Raw genomic sequence first — 4992 nt, 5'->3', positions numbered from 1 at the left:
TTTTCTTTCGGTGAAGGGAAATGAGAAATGATTAAAGAGTCGTACTGATAACGTGTTATAAATAGGCAAAAGGAGAGAAATAACCTTTGCTAAGAACAAGGACGAAGTGGTGCAAAATATCACACTGATAAAAGTATTGCAGATATTAGAAAATAAGGGATACTAAGAGTATTATATTTCTTCCTTTTCTTTTCTTGATATTCTCTAACTTTGAACAATCGAAGTGCTCTATTTATAGAGCCACTTCAATGAAAAATTACAAAATGATTACTATTTAGCTTGTGAGTCTGTACGGGCAAACATACCCCCTATTTACAAGCTGCAATTTTCAATCGTCCAGACAGCTCTCTTTCACTCGGTCTCTCGCTTCCCTCTCTCTCACTCCGGTCGTCTTTGTCTTCCTTCATCATTTTCGAAGACGCCAGACATCCACCTCATGCAATACAGTGCATGAGGAATTCGTCGCCGTTACCCACCCATCGTTAGACGAAGACAAAGGTAACTGGGTAATTAGGAAACCCTAATTATCATATATACACTTAAATTAGGGTTTTATTTGTTGTTACTTTAAGTGTAATTAGGGTAATTAGGGTTTTACTTGGTGAGTGTTGCAGGAATCTGTGTTTGCTTTAATCCTAAATTAGGGTTTTATTTGAAAGCTCTGTGTATATTGAAAGCTTTGGTTGCAAATCTGTGATTTTTTTAATTGGTTGCGGGGCAAATGCAAAGGTAACTGGGCTCAGGAAAATGGTATGAAGGAAAGCTCTGAAATTAGATATTGCTAATAGTATGTACTAGAAACTACAGTACCCTTTTGTTCCTCCTCTGCACACTTTTTACAGCTGCTTATTAATCACTTATTAATAACTTAACATGCTTAGCAAACCACTCTTCTGCACACTTTTTACAGTTGCTTCATCTTCAACATTGTACCTCATGGTCCAACTTTTGGAAGTATCTTCAGATAGCTTGTTTTAGTTTTCAGACTACATGCTAATTAATGATAGAACTTGTGGAAAGTGGCTTGATCTTGTGCATATTGAGCATAAGCAGAACCCTTGCAAAAGATGGCATATAATTAATAGTACAAAGATGCAACTCTACTGTTGTGATTTGATTACTTACTAGCGTAACTGAACCGGCGATGATGGGGTTGATTAGGCTTTGTTGTCTTGTCAAGTTGGCCAAAGGAATTTGTAATCCTTTTAGAAAAAAATATGTATATAATATAACACATTTAAGAGAATTAGTGCATTCCTATAACAAGTTGGAGATGGACTTGAACCAAAAGTTGTTATGTTCCACTATGAGGACAAAGAAATGTATAACCAAACTCTGTAAAGCAAGCAGATGAAAATTACTAAATGAGAATTTGAAAATAATAAATAATGATAAGAATTTGAAAATTACTAAATGAGAATTTGAAAATAATAAATGAGAATTTGCAAAGTGCCTATGTCGTAAGATACACTTTTAGGATTAATAATTGGATTAAGGCAGATTTCGATTATATAAATCATGTACCAATTACCAACTATGACCACCTCTTATCCTTTCGAACTTTCTGTCTACCTTAGTTGGCTAGCTATGAACTTGATGATATTATCATGATGTCAATCAGTTTAATCATTGAATTACTGCTTTTATTTCAAATGGTAGCTACAAGCCAAACTTGATGATATTATCATGATGTCAATCAATTTAATCATTCCATGTACTTAAGCTTTCAATTTGCTTTGAGAACTATTAAATGTAATGAACCTTGGTATTGCCTTTGTTACCTTAATCTGTATATTTCCTTTTTTTTTCCTATATCTTCTCTGCAACCTATTGGAGTCCTCTCATGTTTTCAATTGCTCTAATTTATTATTACTTGGTCTTCTCTGAGTTCTGTTTCCCTCCAAATTGCTAGTGCTTTGCTTTCTCATATTTCTTGCTTCGAACATTGAACAACGACTGATTCTTGAACATTTCTTCAACTATCAAGGGGGGCGCTTAAGAGGGTTTGACATGCAGATGTAGGTGTAGATATATGTGGTTGAGAGGTATTAACATGTAGGTGTAGATATATGTGGTTTGACAGGTAGGTGTAGATTTTTTGTCCCCAAGTGTCTATCATTGCTTTCTCTTGTTGCTTTTCAATGATCTGGTATTGTGGTTGATGGGAGCAAAGCAAATGTGAGGATGAAACATAATTGCTATTTAATACTTGTTTGTGACATGTGGTTTATTAGATGTCACTTGGTTCCATTTTCTATTCTGGTTTGCTCTGCTTCTGTTTTTTGTTGGTTAGTAGATATAGTGGACTGGGATTGGTTACACAGTACAGACCATAACTTCCCTTATGCATTTTGAGCTAATTTATTGATAAGGATTCCATATGCATACATCTTCTTTCTGTTTCCCCACTCTAAAGAATCAGATACCTCTCTACGTTTTGCTACTGATTGGTTCAGACTGGTTGATGCCCTTGTTAACATTCTATCTTGTATGCGAGTCGAAAAGGAATTTGTTGGGTGGCATCTTTTTTACTATTTTCTTCTTTCTACATGTTTCTTGTGTGAACTTTACAGGAACCTCTTTTGATTGATTTTCTTCAAGCACTACTACCTCTATCTTTTTTGTTCCGTGTAATTTTCAAACCTAGACCTCATGCCATCACCATCACATGGATCATTCCACATGATTCATTTACTAGAACACTAGGATTTTCTTTGTGTATGAGACAAACAGACAAAACATTGTGGGTTGAAAAAATATGAATGCAAAGACCTAGAATATTACTTTGTATTGATTGAATCGAATACCTGTTACTTTGTATTTTTTTTCCTTCTGAAATGATTAGTTTCAAATGCAAGAAAGGATTAGTTTCTAATGTTATATTTTTATGGTTCAAAAAGTGTATAGATGTCGCAGTTAATCACTCGTTGTCGGAGTATGACCAATGTGCCTCTTGATTGAGGATGTCATTGTATACGAGGATCCAGGTTTTCAGATCCTGAATGAGGTCTTGGATCAGAAGTTCGGTCGTCGTCATGGCATTGTTCGGTGTATGGGGAAGGTGCGGGTTCATGAGACGGGTGCCTCCTTTTCCAGATCGACCACATGAGAGGTAAATGCCCTGAAGGAGGAAGTGACAACCCTAAAAGGTCAGCTTGCGGCCCAGGGTGAGCAGATGAGTATTATTGTATGGGCCTTACAGATGTTTGACCTCCAAATCTCGATGCCAGCACCTAATCTTGCTCCACCTTCGACCTCCCAGCCACTTCGCCCAGCTAATACCCAGTAGCCTAATGTATCAAACCTAGAAGACCACTTGTAGTGTTTTTCTTTTTTGTTCGGACATCTTGTATGTACTTTGCGTGATGCATGTTACTTCTTCGTCGCACAAACCCTGCTTTCACTACCTTGGCACGACGGTTGGTGTGCGATGAAGGTTTCATTGGGTTAATTTTTGTGCGACGTTTTTTGACTTTGATCGACGAAGGACCTATGTCGTGCAAACTGTTTTTTGTACTAGTGAACGTGATTGTTCAAGAAAATTTGAAAGGGTACTTGGATGTCTATATAAATCAAACGGTAGGATGGAGATTTTATACAACAATTTAATTCATCTTTCTTGTCTTTAAAATGTAGATTATTCTTTTGTTTGAAACAGATGAAGAGTTTGATGTGCTGTAAACTGATGATTGTGGGTGTATGAGAGTGTGAGGTATGAGGGTAGTAATGAAAAATATGCAGGATGTGTTAAGATGAGCTTGGATGTGATAAGATGAGCTTTAATTTAAAAAGTAAAGGTGGATGTATTAATTATGTGAGGAGCAGTCAATAAAATATGAAGTGTTAATTAAACAACGCGGTATTTGCTCTCGTTTTTGTTAATATGTATTGCTATTTGATAACAAATTAAGGAAACAAATTCTTATGATATTTTGAAGTTATTCTCTTGAAAATTTTTCCTTTTCTCTTTCACTTAATTTAGTAAATATAAGCGGAAAGCTATAGTTGTTGGTGTATAAACAAGTAAAAAAAGTTGGAAAAGGATCATCGCCGGATCCTTTTCTATGATCCTAGGGATTCCATGATTGTGACCGTTCATCGTACATCGTGCAGTAAGAAATTATTTCAAAATTTAAAATTTAAAATTAAATATAAATAGTACCTAATAAAAATTAACCACACAATGTAAGATGAACGGTCATGATGGTGGGATCCTTATGATCTCTAGGAAAAGGATTCGGCGAGGATCATTTTCCTAAGAAGTTCACCAAAAACAAGTAAAAAGTGATTTCCGTTCCTATGACCACATGCGTATCATGGAAGAAAGCAAGCTCATTTCACTACTAAACCACATACTAGGACAGGGCAGGATATTCCAGACAAGAACAAGATATCTCAATCATACAAAATTAGATACCTTTATATTCAATCACTCCAAATTTAGTAACTTTATGTAAAATATCTTGTTTTAGACCGTTAAGGGTATTCATGGTATATACAAGACAATGTTAGTGTGAGATATTTAGAATCAACTAAAATGTAACGCAAACAACCTTATAAATTATAATTATCTTTACGCGCATAAACAACGGACGCTATTTTATCTAGTAGTAAAAATTGAATGAAAAAATAAACGCAAAGTGCAATGTATTAATTTGAGAAGCTTCACGGACTGGCGTCAGCATTGCTTTCCATGTCATCCCCGTAAATGCAGCCACCGAAGAGTGAGGTGAACATTTCCTCCTCATCCAACTGATAAAAGACTTGCTTTAAAAATACCTTTTGCAATAGTTTTCATCCTTTAGTATTTTATTTGTAGTTTTCTTGTTTTGTAGGTCTAAATGCAAAGAAAGGAATTTTGAGCCTGAGTGGAGGAGTTTTGAGAGCTTAAAGATGGTCCATGAACGTTCAAAGGAAGATTGCGGGATATCAAAGCGATGCCTAAAACCCGGAGGTGAAACAAAATTTGGAAAATCTGAAATGTGGTAGTTT

At 35.6% G+C, this 4992-nt stretch overlaps 1 long non-coding RNA gene across 1 annotated transcript; it reads left to right on the top strand.

Annotated features, from left to right (window-relative positions):
• Positions 1–220: 220 nt before the first annotated feature.
• Positions 221–3613, top strand: LOC103433026 (uncharacterized). The gene is made up of 2 exons (XR_529066.4): positions 221–498; positions 2901–3613. It is a non-coding gene; the product is annotated as an uncharacterized lncRNA (long non-coding RNA).
• The last annotated feature ends 1379 nt before the right edge of the window (positions 3614–4992 follow it).

This window comes from Malus domestica, chromosome 04 (assembly GCF_042453785.1).
Source record: "Malus domestica chromosome 04, GDT2T_hap1".
In the NCBI taxonomy this organism is placed as follows: Eukaryota; Viridiplantae; Streptophyta; class Magnoliopsida; order Rosales; family Rosaceae; genus Malus; species Malus domestica.
The sequence above is the reverse complement of the archived record's forward strand: the minus strand, read 5'-3'. Positions and strand labels throughout refer to the sequence as shown.